Source organism: Papio anubis, chromosome 10 (assembly GCF_008728515.1).
Source record: "Papio anubis isolate 15944 chromosome 10, Panubis1.0, whole genome shotgun sequence".
Taxonomy (NCBI): Eukaryota; Metazoa; Chordata; class Mammalia; order Primates; family Cercopithecidae; genus Papio; species Papio anubis.
In genome coordinates, this window is record NC_044985.1 from 47,489,993 (window position 1) to 47,507,048 (window position 17,056).

Below are 17,056 nucleotides of genomic sequence, written 5' to 3' on the forward strand. Positions count from 1 at the left end.
TAGCCATCTGCCATATGAACATCTTTGCATTCATTGTCTTCCATTAATAGAATATTACTTTTCTAGGCAACATTTCCTCATCAAAATCAGGGTGTAGACGGTGTGAGACAGCAGGCAGTCCCTTTACCTCCTGATGGTAACACACAGTAAGCTGTGCCCATAGCTCTTCATGAGGTTGCGGAGGTTCCAAAATGTCACTGAGAGCATCACTCTTCTCTCCCGCAGGGTTGACTATGAACTTCACCTTTGATTGGATGTGTAAATACCTGGGCAATCTATAATATAATGCTAGAGATTTTTGCTGCATAGCAGGATGAAGCTCTAGCTGCTGATGCCCTGTTAGTGTTGGTGTGTATTAGTGTGCATATGAGCATGTATTTGTGGTAGGAATGTGGTAAGACTAATCAAGAAAACTCTCAGTTCAAACATTGGTCTTGTGGCCAATTATAGTGCAAGAAAAGGCAAAGGAATGGAATTGTTCAAACATGTAGAATTCTAGAATGACAAGAGAAATCTACCAATTAAACTAGTATTATCTCTAGTAGGTTACCTTAGCAGGTAGAGTTTCTTGGACAGGCAGGAAAATACGGAGATGTTTCTTTTGTTTCTCCATACATGTAATGTTCTGTAGATCCTGTGTCATTTATGCTGTGTCTTAGGAAAGATGTTTCAGATAGTTGTATAAATGGGTTTACTTGTTTGTGTGATATATGAAGAAATCTTTTGGGAACCTGAGCAGGATTTGTTCCTAAAGCAAAGACCCCTATATCCTAGAATCTCCATTTTCAACTTTGCAACTGTTTTCTACAAACTAGTTCATTCCTTGTATGTTCTAACTTCCTCACATAGACAGAAGTAAGGGTCTCGCAAATGCTCAGAATCCAATGGCATCATATATAACTTGGACTAGATGATGGTACATTTAGGTGGATTTGTACAAATGGAATGGTTAGACTTAAAGGATGAGGATTAATGGATTGGTGACATTTATCGAGAAGATCTTATGATACACCATGATGCCTTTTGGCAGATTTTCAGATGCCGTAAAGCAGAGTGAGAGCAAATATACTTCACATCAAATCAGAAACCTCTAAAATCAGAGAGTCTAATATAATACATTTGAATTTATAAGGTTACATAATACCATACATAGAAAATATAGAGACATTAAAACATCTCACAAATACAACTGTATGTATTTATTGAGGATATATACCTATCCAAGAATTTATATCAAATAAATGTGAGTGGATGCCTGCAGGGAAGAACGTGAGTGGGAATCCTGAGATAAATGAACATTATTAACACAATAAACTAAACCAAAAGAGGGGCACTGTGGGGTTTAATGAAGAATATAAACATCAAAACTTTTTGCACATCCCAAGGGAAAAGAGATAGAAAAAGAAAAATAAATGAATTTACTAGTAATTAATATTAAGCCCAAAAGGATTCCCTTCTCATCATTCATTTTCTACATCATACTGGGAATTATAACTAATATAAGACAAAAATATAGCATAAAAAATATATTGATTGGGAAGGAAGATTTAAAACCGTGTTTGTTCACAGACAACATGATTTCTATGTAGAAACTGAATATTCCTTCTTATTTCTTTTATCATTGTTGTTATTCATTTCACATACATATAAGCATATATGGATATGCATATAAGTGTAATTTAATATATATTTTCTATTATTAATTATCTTGGATCAATAATGGGAAAAGTAAAATTCTAATTTTATCTTTAAAAATCTAGCTAGAAAGTCATTCTTTTTTGTTATGTGAATGAAAATCACTTTGAGATTTTAGTTGTTTGTAGCTTGGGCTATCAGTGTGTGTGGCTGCCAAACAACGCTATCTCTTGCTACATGAAAGGAAGCATAATGACTAGAAGAGGAGAGATGGTGAGATACTCTACTCGTAAATCACACACTGGTAATGATCATCAGTCTGGTTGCAAAGTTTAAGGATGTTGACGGTACTTCTTCAATGAAGAAAACCATGTCACAGGAGGAAGCACAATATAACCAAAAAGACTATGAATCAATCCATGATTCAGGTGGACAAAAAAGTACTTTCTTTTTTGTTGTTGTTAATTTGTAATTTATGTGGGTACATAGTAGGTATATACATTTATAGGGTGCATGAGATATTTCGATCCAGGCACACAATGCATATTAATCACATCAGGGTAAATCAGGTAACTATCACCTCAAGCATTTATCCTTCATTGTGTTACAAACAATCCAATTATGCTCTTTTAGTTATTTTAAAAGATACAATAAATTGTTGACTGTAGTCATCCCATTGTGCTATCAAATACTAGAAATTATTCATTCTATCTAACTATATTTTTGTACACTTTAACCATCCCCATCCCCTGCACTACTCCTTCTGGTAACCATTGTTCTACTCTCTATCTCCAGTACTTTCTGAATCACCTGTAATAACATAATTTCCGCCTTTTAGCCTCTGTTCTATTGAGTTTATGAAAAAAAAAAAAAATCCAGCCCAACTAAGGATGCTGCCTCCTCCTCAAGTTATCATTCAATTCTAGAATCTTGGGCATTGCCTTTGTGTTGAGGATAGGGGCTGCAGTTTTCAGTCATCAATCCCACAGGTAGCTGATGACACAATCTATGTATACATATGCTCTTTCAGCTAGGCTACACTCCATGGGGTAAGGAAACCGCGGGTGAAGCTGATCTTGGGCTTGACGCCATGATGAACTGCTCAAATATCTCTGCTTGGCATTTGGCTGCCTCACATTGAGTCTTAGTAGGAAGTGGAATAGAGGTCCCCTCTACTCTTGGAAGCCATGAAGTTGTTGCTGTCTCTTTCTTCTTCTCCCCAGGGTCTGAGAAATATTTTCTTACTATGGGGAAAATCTTTTTTCCCTTGTATTCTTCAATACCTTAACTTAAATTCCTCTGAAGCCTTAGGCTTTTGAAAAACAAAGCCACAATGTTTTCTAAGTTCTATTTTGCCATATCCCTTTCCCAAATCGATACAAATATTCCCTTGAATGAGAAAGGGAAAGATAAGAAATATAAGCCAAAACAAAGCAAAAACGACAAAACAAAACAAAAGAAAGATATTGTATTTTCCAGCCAGATAGGAAAGAACTTTTTAATCACAAATCTATTCAATTATATAGTGGACTGCCGTGGGTATGAATTTATCATCAGTAGGTATGTTTCCCAAGATTCATTTTAGTGATATTGTAGAGTTGTTTTAAGTATTAGATGGAAGATTGAATGAGATGACCTTAATGTTCCTTCTCCATGCAAGAGTCTGGGAAACGATAATCCCACATTCTACCTCTTTAAGTGTTAAAATGGTGGAACATGGTAACTGAGAGGTTATAAAGTAACCAATAAAGGAAGGAAATATTTACATTCAAAATATGAAAGGTGACAGGAAAGCCTGGCACATGGTAGGTGATCAGTAGATTCAGATTTATTATTTTTTACAAAACAATTTGTCTCATTGAAAAAAATAAAATCATGTATTATCATAAATACAGATAAGTACAAAGCATGATCCCCCAAACCATAACCTACTTTTAGGATAATTAAATTTGATGACTCATCAACTATTCATGTCAGGTTGTAAGCTAGAAAATGAAAACCTACTACCTCTTAAAATAACAATAAAATTTCTATCACAAATATCTTGACACAAAAAGTATATTAACTTTTTTGCTTTCTTTTCATTTTTAGCTGCTATCCTTCAAAATAACCACAAATATTTTTCTCCAGATCTTTAAATAATGCATTTGTACCTAGGATTCAATACACTTTGCAAAAATAGAAAGTATACAATTGATAGCTATAATATTTCAGTGACTACAAATTTAAGATCACCCATGAATATGAATCTGATCTAGTTTTTCTGTTCCACCCCACTCTGCAAGGAGTGTTACTTGTCATACAGAAAAAGTAAGCCAGCAAGCAAGCATGCTTGATGCTCTAACAAAAATTTGTCAAGGGCCTAATGTTTCATTTTTGAGTATTATATTTGTTGCTGTTAATAGGAAGCAGAGGGCGAAAGGAAAATAATTGAGGTGGTGATTAGGTGTCCAGATATCATCTGTCATCTTTTCCAAAACTGGTAGATAATGATGGGTGTGATGCTTACTTTTTTTTTTCTTTTTTTTTGAGATGGAGTCTTGCTCTTGTTGCCTAGGCTAGAGTGCAAAGGCGTGATCTCAGCTCACTACAAACTCTGCCTCCCAGGTTCAAGAGATTCTCCTTCCTCAGTCTCCCGAGTAGCTGGCATTACAAGCACCTGCCACCACGCCCGGCTAATTTTTGTATTTTTGCAGAGACAGGTTTCCGCCATTTTGGCCAGGCTGGTCTCGAACTCCTGACCTCAGGTGATCCGCCCGCCTTGGCCTCCCTTAGTTTTGTGTTTACAGATATGAGGCACAACACCTGGCCTGTGATGGTTACTTTTATGTGTCAGCTTGACTGGATCATGAGATGGCTATATATTTGGTCAAACATGATTCTGACTGTTTATGTGAGGGTGTGTTTTGATGAGATAAACTCAAGTGAGTATACTGAGTACAGCAGATTACCCTCCCCAACGTGGGTGGGCCTCATCCAATCAGTTGAAGGCTTGAATAGAACAAAAAAACTGAGCCTCTCGTTAGGAAGACTATTCTTTTGTGACCACCTTCAAACGAGGACATTGTTTTTTTCTGCCTTTGGACTCAACCTGAAACATAGCACTTCTTAGGTCTTGAGCCTGTCAGCCTTTGGACTACAGCTACACCATCATCTCTCCTGGTGTGTAGGCCCACGGACTCTGAATGGATTTACACCATCAGCATCCAGGGTCTCTAGTTTACTGACTGCAGATCTTGAGACTTGTCGGTATCCATAACCTCACAAACCAATCCCTCATAATAAACGTCTTCTGTCTCTACATACTTTCTATTGGGTGTGTTTCTCTGCAGAACCCTGACTAATACAGGGAATGGGTCCCTAGGAGTCTGAACATTGCTTTATATCCTCGGAATAATAAGCTGATCATTAACTAGTTTTGTTACCCAAAGAGGTAAGCTGCTGTATTTTCTCTTCAATCTTTTGTGTATGGTTTTACTTGCTGCTAAAAGAGTGATGATTTTCTCCACCGACTTCTTGTTAGAGTGGCACTAATTGTAAGTGTGACTAGAAATGGCATTGCAGGGCATATCCAATGTTCCTATCTTTGCCTTGCAAAGCTACTTTGAATTAAACTGTGTAAGAAAAATGAAATTAAAAAGATTTTTGAAATATCTTTTGATTGAGAAATAAGAAATTGAGAAATATAACAACCAACCTTGTAACTACTTTCTGTCATTTTTCCTCCCAAAATCTGTTCAGCGAAAATTCATATTCTTTTCTGTTTTCTAGGCTTTACTTTTTTTGTTTGTTTGTTTTTTTTTTTTTTTTTTTTTTGAGATGGAGTCTTGCTCTGTCGCCCAGGCTGGAGTGCAATGGCGCAATCTCGACCCACTGCAACCTCCACCTCCCGGGTTCGAGAAATTCTCCTGCCTCAGCCTCCCAGGTAGCTGAGATTACAGGCACATGCCACCGTGCCCGGCTAAATTTTGTACTTTTAGTAGAGACAGAGTTTCACTATGTTGGTCAGGCTGGTCTCAAACTCCTGACTTCGTGATCCACCCACCTCGGCCTCCCAAAGTGCTGGCATTACAGGTGTGAGCCACCCATCCGGCCCAACTGAGATAGGCTTTTCTTATAGAAACATCCAGAGAGTTCTTGTGAGGCAGAAAAGCTAAGGGATGTGAGTGAAATGTGCTTTGAATAACTTTATCCTGATGACAAAGGGAATACAAGATGAAGCATTACCTTTTTAAAGAATCGCTTTCCTAAATTCGTTTATTTATTCATTCATTTCACAAATATATATTGAGCACCTATGATGTGCCAGGCATTATTCTTAGCACGAGGGACACAATAGTGAAGAAAAAATGGCAATAATATCTGCCCCGTGGAGTTTACATTACAGTGGGGCAAAAATGACAATCAAAAAAATCAGTTAGTCAAATACACGGTATTGAGATACAACCATCTTTACGATTGGAACTTTTCCCTTAAATTTAGCCTTGTTAGTTACTATGTATAATTTTAGCATAGTTGATTATTACAAAGTTTCTTTTTCTTTCTGTCCTTAAATAATCTTGCCACTCAATTCTATTCCATCCTATTTAAACGTGTAGGAATCCATTGACTTCTCAGAGCGTTAGGTGCCATAACAGGTGTTATGAGATTTACGAAAAAACAAAGAAAGTAATATGTTCTCTGCCTTCGGAGAATTTTCAATCAATGGAAAGTTAGGTTTTGCAGAATAGCATGTACAAAAGACAAAATATTCTGAAGTAATATGAGGTCAGGGGAGCTTAAAAGGATGAACACAAATGCCTACCATGTAAAGGAAGGTGCCATTGGAGTTTACATTGATCAGCCTTAGAATTCTAGAATGAAAGATTCTGGAATAAAGAAAGGAGACGATATCAAACTATAAGTAAAAGAAATAACAGATGGTGTGAATTACTGATGAGCCTTAAAGTTCTGGAATGAAAGATTCTGGAATAAAGAAAGAGACTATATCAAAGTGTAAGTAAGAGAAACAACAAAAGGTGTGAATGACTATTGTATATTGGGGAGGATGGAGAAATCTAACTAGTAATTTATGGTGCATTATCGGGGTAAGCCTGGACTAAGGAGAAATTGAACTTCTGAGAGTTTTGAATTCAAGCTGAACATGTTGAGTTTGACTCAATATATTTCCAAGAATTTATTTTGACAAAACCCTTGTGGCTCTTCTAGTTGTGTGTGTGTTCGCAGTGGTGTGAGTGGAAAAGACAACTTACACACAGACTCAAAGGGTTTTTTCTATTCTCTCACTCAACAACAATAAACACAGAAGATGTCTGTGGCCAAACATGCGGGGTTCCTCCCCACACACTAAGCAAGCAATCAGTTCTGCAGTGGACACCAGCTGGTATCCTCCAATTCAATTCAACTCTGAGGCTATCTACCTGAAGATAGCCTCAGAAACCACAAGTAGAGGGCCAGTTCCACAAGACTGCCCCCTCCTTCCCATCCATCACAAGTCTGGGCCTCCAGAACTTCTTACCAAATGGCTACAAGTTGGGATTCCTATGAGCTCCTCTTTTGGGTTCGATTAATTTGCTACATAGGTCATAGAACTCAGGGAAATCCTTACTTAGGTTTACCCATTTATTACAAATATTATTTTAAAGGATATAAATAAACAGCCAGGTGAAGAGATACATAGGGCCACATTTGGAAGTGCTCCTACGTAGGAGCTTCTGTGCCCAAGGAGCTGGGATGTGCCAGTCTCCTGACACATGGATAAATTATTGTTCACCTTCCAGTAAGCCTCCACATGTTCAGCTATCCGGAAGCTCTCCAAACCCTTTTGAATTTTTGTGGAGGTTTCATTACTAGGCATGATCGATGAAATAATTGGCCACTGGTGATAAATTTAACTTTAGTCCCTCTACCCTCCCTACAGGTTGGGTCATGGGGCTGAGTCCCAAGCTTCTAATCCTGCCTTGGTCATTCAGGTGATGAGCCTCCATCCCGATGCCACCTAGGGGCTGCCAGTTGTCAGTCATGATGATACAAAAAGACATTGCCATGGAAGTTCTAAGGATTTTAGGAGTTGTATGCCAGGAAATAGGGTGATAGAACAACTATGTATTTCAAAATATCACAGATGGGGAGTAAGTTGAAGGGTTCTATTAAATATTTGTCAAGGAAAGAAAATTAGTATAAAAAAAGTGTCTTAGAATTGGGCTTCAGTTTCAAGTGATAAAACTGATATTTATGAATTGATATGCCTTTCCCAGTTCCTCCAGACAAATTTTGAATTCAAGATCTTAATAGTAGCTCAGTGGAATTGACCTAAGGGAGCAACCTAAGGGTTCAAAAAGAATAACTCAAGGAATATGGTTTGCTCAACAAAATTTACATTCAATTCAGCAAGTATTTGTTGAGCACCCCTTCCGTACTTATATTTCACTGAGTGCTATGAGATAAAAAAGATAACATGTAACACTTGGCTCTTGCTTCATTCATTATTCAACACTTATTTACTGAGCAACTTCTATGTGCTAAAGACTAGTCCTCTATTAGGTCTTGAAAGTATCTTGTGATGTTTCCTTAATAAATATCCTTTGCAGATAATCATACTCTGCCTTCCCATCCCCATTTCAGAATTTTAGGTACCATATGAAACAGAATCAGATTTTCCCATTTATAGTTAGGTTGAACAAATAACATGAGAAACCAGTGCTTCTGCCAATGAAGCCAAAGAAATTTAGCTCCACTACAGATCATACCAAACTACTCTTGAAGGTCTTGCTTTGGAGGGTGATACATCTCTGCCTTTTTCCTGAGAGGTCACTTTTCTAGCATCTCACCGCTGTTCACTTTAAGTTTATTCATTGTGGACATGGAGATAGTTAAATGAATTTCACAATTTTTCTAAAAGCTGATAAGATGTCAAATCTTAGCTTTTATGTTTAATGTTTTCTGTAGAAATAAGGGATGTGAAGGACGTCTTCAAGGAGAACTACAAACCACTGCTCAATGAAATCAAAGAGGACACAAACAAAGAGAAGAACATTCCATGCTCATGGATAGGAAGAATCAATATTGTGAAAATGGCCACACTGCCCAAGGTAATTTATAGATTCAATGCCATCCCCGTCAAGTTACCAATGACTTTCTTCACAAAATTGGGAAAAAAACTACTTTAAAGTTCATATGGAACCAAAAAAGAGCCCACATTGCCAAGACAATCCTAAGCCAAAAGAACAAAACTGTAGGCATCACACTACCTGACTTCAAACTATACTACAAGGCTACAGTAACCAAAACAGCATGGTACTGGTACCAAAACAGAGATATGACAAATGGAACAGAACAGAGCCCTCAGAAATAATACCACACATCTACAACCATCTGATCTTTGACAAACCTGACAAAAACAAGGAATGGGGAAAGGATTCCCTATTTAATAAATGGTGCTGGGAAAACTGGCTAGCCATATGTAGAAAGCTGAAACTAGATCCCTTCCTTATACCTTATATAAAAATTAATTCAAGATGGATTAAAGACTTAAATGTTAGACCTAAAACCATAAACACCCTGGAAGAAAAACCTAGGCAATACCATTCAGGACATAAGCATGGGCAAGGACTTCATGACTAAAACACCAAAAGCAATGGCAACAAAAGCCAAACTTGACAAATGGGATCTAATTAAACTAAAGAGCTTCTGCACAGCAAAAGAAACTACCATCAGAGTGAACAAACAACCTACAGAATGCGAGAAAATTTTTGCAATCTACTCATCTGGCAAAGGGCTAATATTCAGAACCTACAAAGAACTCAAACAAATTTACAAGAAAAGAAACAAACAACCCCATCAAAAAATGGACAAAGGATATGAACAGACACTTCTCAAAAGAAGACATTTATGCAGCCAACAGACACATGAAAAAATGCTCATCATCACTCGCCGTCAGAGAAATGCAAATCAAAACCACAATCAGATAGCATCTCACACCAGTTAGAATGGCGATCATTAAAAAGTCAGGAAATAACGGGTGCTGGAGAGGATGTGGAGAAATAGGAACACTTTTACACTGTTGGTGGGACTGTAAACTAGTTCAATCATTGTGGAAGAGACAGTGTGGTGATTTCTCAAGGATCTAGAAGTAGAAACACCATTTGACCCAGCCATCCCATTACTGGGTATATACCCAAAAGATTATAAATCATGCTGCTATAAAGACACATGCACACATATGTTTATTGCGGCACTATTCACAATAGCAAAGACTTGGAATCAACCCAAATGTCCATCAATGACAGACTGGATTAAGAAAATGTGGCACATATATACCATGGAATGCTATGCAGCCATAAAAAAAGGATGAGTTCATGTCCTTTGTAGGGACATGGAGGCAGCTGGAAACCATCGTTCTCAGCAAACTATCGCAAGAACAGAAAACCAAACACTGTATGTTCTCACTCATAGGTGGGAATTGAACAATGAGAACACTTAGACACAGGGTGGGGAATATCCCACACCAGGGCCTGTCATGGGGTGGGGGCAGGGGGGAGGGATAGCATTAGGAGATATACCTAATGTAAATGATGAGTTAATGGGTGCAGCACACCAACATGGGACATATGTAACAAACCTGCACGTTGTGCACATGTACCCTAGAACTTAAAGCATATATAAAAAAAGAAATGTCATCTTATGTATGTCAAAATTGTAATAAATATACAACCAAACGAACAAAGGAAAGCATCGAGAGAATAGTAGAATACTTACAAATACTAATTGTGAAGGTGAAAGGTAGTGGAATTTGAGAAGGAATAAGATGAATTTGACTGGTAGATTTTCTCTATACATATTGAATATGTGCTGAATTAAAACTTAATCAATGTCTACTACACTTTCCATCCACTAGATCTTGTGTTAGGTACTTTCTTATACATTATCTTGTTAAGTTCTTCCAGGAAACTTGTGAAATAATTTAGTACTATATTTATTTTGTAGTTGCAGAGAAATATACATTTAAAAAGTTAACTGAGTCATCAACTAGTTACTGGCAGTAGTTTGGTGGAAAGAACACAGTTGTCCTGTCACAATGATTGGAAAATGAAAATTTTAAGAAAGTAAAAATAAACCTGAGATTTCAGTATACTTCGTTATAATAAAGAAGGAATTCACAGCTGCACAAATTGTCAGAACACATTGTTTTTACTCTTATCACGTATTTTAATTGAAGCTATACTGCATTAATTGAAAATTGATTGTGAAAACCATATGATTGATTAGCATCATCCTAAACCTAAGTGAAAAAGCCAAACAAAGAGGAATTAACTATGTAAAATATTTATGGTGTCATAAGGAGCATTTAACGTATCTGGCCCAGTAACCTGTTCAGTTAGAGGCTGTCAAAGTACTTGCTAATGATTGACTTTGTATCAGGTAAAATAATACTGCAAGTCTCTTACTACAAAAAAAAAAATCCTGAGGCAACAGTAATTCAGTGTTTTCTTGGACTTCGTGTTATAGATTGTGCAACAGTGAAAATACCTTTCTTTGCCATTCTTAGGCAGTTGAGGTAAAGGTAAAAGAATTTTAAGGCTGAAACTGACTACCCATGGCAAGAGCTGCTTAGCCAAATAATTTATAGGGAACATGTGATGGTTTCCAGGAGTGACATGCGTCATCTTCCCACATGAAACTATGTAGAATGTAATTTTACAGTTGGGTAAATTCTCAAGGCAGGGCACAAAGATCTGGCTGTGGGATGCCCATTAATGTCAGAAGGAGTCAAGGGGCTGTATTCCTCATGCCCCTCTTAGAGAATGCACCTGTGTCAGCCTGCTGTGAGAGGAGTCTATTCCTTTTCTAGAAATTCTGATGGCCAATGTTAATCAATATCATGTTGTGGATGTTTATATGACTTTACATTGGTTCTTAGGATTGTCTATGAATAACCACAGTGTGAAAATGAAAAAGTCATCTATTTTTATTCAAAATTTTAAATTTAAATTTTAGATTTTTGTGGTTACATAGTAGTTGTATATATTTTGGGGGTAGTTGTATACATTTTGGGGGTACATCATACATTTTTATCCAATATAATTCTAGACTTTTTTTTATTATGAAAAGGCCACTGTGAGCAAATGTAATATTATGTGAAATAGAAGTCATATAATAGAACATCTTTGCAAATGAAGAAAAAATATTGCAATATGGTGATATGTAATTATAATACTTACAAAATCATGATCAATATGGTTTCAGTCCTATAAGAGCATTATATTAATAGTTAAGAAAGCAAAGTCCATGTGATAATGGACAATCCCAGTATCTCAAGTCTTTACTTCTATTTCTTCCACACGAGGAAAGTGGCATATAAGTACTTGCAATATTTGTTAAAATGCCCAGTTTTTCTTTTTTAACAATGTATTACCCTTACATACTTGAGCAAGCTCTAAACTGCTGCCCTCTAAATGTTCCCCACCTACTCCTGAATATTTTGTGTTGTATTTACTTTCTTTCTTTCCATTCTTCTTCAAAAAGTCTAGAACCAGCCTGGTGAGGCTAAATCTGCATTGGAGAGATGTGTTGGGCAGGTAACTGAGGAGGCTGTGCCGTGATCCTCTTCAGAAGAATGTAAACACAATGTAGTTATTGACTCAGAATCAATAGTGCATAATATCAGAGATTTTAAGAAGCACCTTTTGGATATCTATTCATTTACTTATTTGTACAATATGTACTTTTTAAAGCTCCCACCAAGTACAATGGATGACAGAGGATACAAAAATAAATAATATACAGAGATACAGTTTTGACCATCACAGGGAAGTTAAACATCTAGATGACAGAAATGTTCTATAATTCTCTGTAACATTCATTAGTATACTGTGTTATAGTAGCCACTAGCCACATGTAGTTATTTGAGCACCTGAAATGTGGCCAGTGTAACTGAATAATTTAGTTTCAAATAAAGTTTAATTTTAGTTCATTTACATTTACATTTGAATAGTCACAAATTTAAATTTGAATAGTTACCATACTGGGCAGAGCAAATTTGAAAAATCCCAAAAATTCAGCTTGTGATGTTAAGTACCAATAATTTCAAAATGGGGTTAATGCTATGAGATGAGCGCAAACAAAATTCTTTAAGGCTCAGTAAGGTGAAATATCTCCACTGAGAAAAATGTAAAACAAATATTTGATGTCGATTTGAAAGATGTAGGCAGTGTCATTTACGTAGAACAATTAATTTTATGGAGAAGTTTAAGGGAAACACCTGCTACATATCAGATATTTTATACACATGCTTTTATTTAATTCTCACAGCTGGGAAATGTTGTCACCACTGAATAATTGATGGATTTGGAGCTGCAGTGTTAATGACCATACCCAGATTCACCTGGCTAGTAACTGGTGACTAGATTTGAACTCAGGTCTTCCTGACTCCAGATCTCAGGTGTGTTCCACTTTGCTAGGCTGATGAGGGAGTGAGACGAGAATCAAATGTGATTTCAGGGTACAAAACAGGATAACATGAAGGGTGGTGGTGCCATGACCAGAAGTGGGTGAGTCAGGCAGAGAGTTAGTTTGGAGTTGCTGAAGGGATGCATAGACTAGTTAGAGGGGAGGAGAACAATGAAGATTTGAAATTTGGAAGCCAACTGCCAGCTCTGATAATTGCTGTTGGAGTGGTGGTTGGGTCTTCAAAGGAGAGAATGCATCCACAAGGTAAGGGGCTTACAATAAAATTCTGGGAAACGTCCTTTTTTCAGGCCTAGAAAGAGAAGAGGAGCCAATAAAAGCATCAGTGAAGTGGTTAGAGATGTAGGAAGAATAATATCAAGGTGGTGGTCACTAGTGTCAAATACTACAGAAAGAACAAAGATGGTGATGAGGAAATCATTAGTTTCCTGATGGGAAGCTTAGTGACCTTGAAGAGAGACAGAACACGACGACTTAGGAACCCTCAGCTTTCTAAAATTTGTACTTTCCAAAGGCCCTTCTCTGTGTTTCTGGGCCTTTGCTCTCATACATACCAGCTGTTTTTTCAAAATTCTTAGATAAGATCTGAGTCCTTTAAAACGTAAACCTTACAGTTTTCATGAGGTTCTATAACTACTTTCCTCCTTATCTCTAAAACCCAGTTCTCTGCCTAGGACTTAGTGTCCCTTAATAAACATTAGTAGGATGCATAATGAGACTAGAGAATGGGATATTCTTTCGTGCCTATTTTAGTATTTTGGTCATTTTCATTAATATTAGATTATTCCTTAATTATTGAACTCCTAGGCACTAAGTATTATTGGTAATACAGAGCAAATCTGACAATGTGAGATCTTATCCTGTTCCCAAAGAATTTGTAGTCTATGTGGAGGAGAGGATGAGACAAACACACCCAAGCTTATTAAGTACTACATTGTATGAAACGCAGCACTGAGAGCCATTCGGCATGCGGTGGCCAGTCAAACTAGTTTTTTAAGATATTGAACAACTTTCCCCCACAGTGAACTTTCCTGGCACCTATTCTCTTTCTGGGGATCCCAGGACATCCCCCTGTTCCAGCAATTGAAAGAGTAAGGGCTGGCAAACAAGGGCCTGTAGAACCCTGTCCTTGCAGTACAGCCAGTATTCATTCTTGATTGTATGGGTTTCCTGCCATCTCAACTGCTGAATATTTTGAATATCACACTTGCAAGTGCATATTATAAAGACTATATTATAAAGATTATCTGAATAAAGTCAGTCTTAGAAAGTCAGGTAAAACAAATGACAAAGGAAGTAGTGGTGATGCTAATTTCTTTGGGTAAAAGTGATTATTATAGATTAATATTAATAACATTAATATAATTAATATTAATTATAGATTAATAATTATAGATCACATATTAATAACAGATATGTGAGTGCACCTATATTTGATACAGTAATACTTGGAGTATAGCATGCAACTGCTCAGTACACAATGGATGGCTAGTCTAGCCCTGACTTTGCTGTTGTGGGGACTCAGAAACCAATACCCCAGAGTATGATGCTTTGTACATGCCGAACAGAAGAAGAGGCCTCAAGGTCTCTCTGGCGTCCCCTCTGCCCCATCACCATCTCTCCCTAAGCACAGGTAAAATTGTTCTCTGAAATTCCCTTATCTGTCTAAAGTCCAGACTTCCCAAAGAAAAAAACAATTACCTCTGGTTTCTTCCCTGAGTTTTCATTGATTGAACCCATATCCTAGGAAGGAAGACAGAAGTGTATCAACACACCTGGAAAGACTTTTGGCATAAACCATCATCCGCTCTACGATCCCAACAGACTTTGCCCCAGACCACTGACTTCCCTTAAACATCATTTATGATTCCCCTAACGTCATCCACCCGTCCCCATTTCCCCTTCCTCTAAGAAGTAGGATATGTGGGTCTCTGTACCCCACTGGAAACTGCGTAATGACTCTTTTTCTCCCCATTCACTTGGTAGTAATACATTTGTAAAGCCTTTTCTCTTACTAATCTGCCTTATTGTGAGTCGATTATGCAGTTAACCTTCAGAGGGTGAAGGGGAAGTTCCTTTGGCCCCAACACTCTTAATTAGCTTTATGGCCTTGGTTAAGTCACTTTACCTCCTAGGTTTATTTTATTTGTTTGTGAAATAAATTGCCTGAAAAATTGTATCAGTTAGAATGCTTTTGGCTGCAGGTATCAGATAAATTTTATTCAACTGGCGCAGGAACCAATGGCTTATAGCATACAAAAAGAAGTCTATCGGCAGGGCACTCTTCAGGCAGGATAAATGAAGACCCTGGCTCTTCAAAATTCTCTTGGCTCTACCCTCTCTAGGCGTGGACTTCATTCTCAATGCTAGGGGAACAAGAGGGACATTGCTTTCTTGTGTCTTTTTTAAAAATTTATTTTATTTTTTTTTGAGACAGAGTCTCGCTCTGTCGCCCAGGCTGGAGTGCAGTGGCGGGATCTCAGCTCACTGCAAGCTCCGCCTCCCGGGTTTACGCCATTTTCCGGGTTCACGCCATTCTCCTGCCTCAGCCTCCCGAGTAGCTGGGACTACAGGCGTCCGCCACCTCGCGCGGCTAATTTTTTGTATTTTTAGTAGAGACGGAGTTTCACCGTGTCAGCCAGGATGGTCTCGATTTCCTGACCTCGTGATCCACCCGCCTAGGCCTCCCAGAGTGCCGGAATTACAGGCGTGAGCCACCGCGCCCGGCCTCTAGGTCTTTTTTAAGAGTGAAGAATACCCCGAATAGTACTAATAGTTCCAGGGATCATGAGAGTAACTTCCATATTAACTAGATTGCGTTGTTCTGGTTTTTGTTTCATCAACAACCTGCGGAGTGCTGAGAAGAGTCCCTGGTAAGATAGAGCATTTCATGTGGCTACTACTGAGGGGGTCTGGTGCACATCGGGAGAGATTCAACTGTTAGAATTCCTCCAGACAGGTGGGCCTGTTGGCACGCACCGCAAAATAAGTGAGCTGTTCTCAGCCAGTCACACTGGCCCACTGTATTCCCAAAGAAGGACAAATTCAGAGAAGATTAGTGAAGGTGTTAAAGAAGCGAGGAAAAGAAATCAGCTGACTAGCCCATACTGTTTCCTTAGTTTCTTTCCCCTGGACATTGTGACTGTATTTGCTGGTTTGTGTCCTGACTCCGGCCTGATTTATTTCTGACCCTAACCTGTGTCTTATCATCTTAGATTTATGGAAAAGTTTTCTCATTAACTAAAATACTGACTTTCCAATCAAGCTTCAGATCCTCTATTATCTGCAGCTGGTAATGAATGCATAGGACAGCTCAGGCTTAAATGAGCTCCTGTCATCCCTGCGGGATGAATTTAGCGGCAAGCATAAAGCAGTTGCTCACTAAAGGCTTCTTGAACTGATACTCTCCCACCAGAGTATGTCTACATCCTCTATCAGATGTGTACTCTTGTGAGTGTGCCCTGTGTTCAGCTTGCTACAGACACATGGATATCTGAACAGTTTTTCACAGGATATATTTCAGTTTGAGAACAAATGTTTTACTATGCAGTAATTGAAGGTTCTTTCCATTTTTTATTATTGTCCCGAAATCTGATTATTGACTGTTGACTTCACTATAGAGCACAAATTTATAGCTGAAAAAAGAATTATGATATTGTAAAGTAAGGGAAAAAGGCCTTCTAAACTATCCTGGAAAGAGTCAGCCTCATATGACCCTTGGATGGCTTTCAAATCTTGAAATATTTTTCCTCATTTTCTCCCTTGTTTTGGATTGAGGGTTTTGGGAGCGACGAGCCGGAGCGAGACCCATATATGTCCTTTGCTGGCTCATTAGCTATATTTTCCTTCTTTCTTTCTTTTTTTTTCTTTTCTTTCTTTTCTTTTCTTTCTTTCTTTCTTTTTTTAGATTGTTTTGTATATATATGCATCTTAACTTATCACACCTCTACTCCTC

At 37.8% G+C, this 17,056-nt stretch overlaps 1 long non-coding RNA gene across 1 annotated transcript; it reads right to left on the reverse strand.

Annotated features, from left to right (window-relative positions):
- Nucleotides 1-10,344: 10,344 nt before the first annotated feature.
- On the reverse strand, nt 10,345-16,844 carry LOC116269154. The gene is made up of 3 exons (XR_004176535.1): nt 15,949-16,844; nt 14,803-14,844; nt 10,345-13,393 (listed from the first exon to the last, which is right to left on the reverse strand). It is a non-coding gene; the product is annotated as an uncharacterized LOC116269154 (long non-coding RNA).
- Between the last annotated feature and the right edge of the window lie 212 nt (nt 16,845-17,056).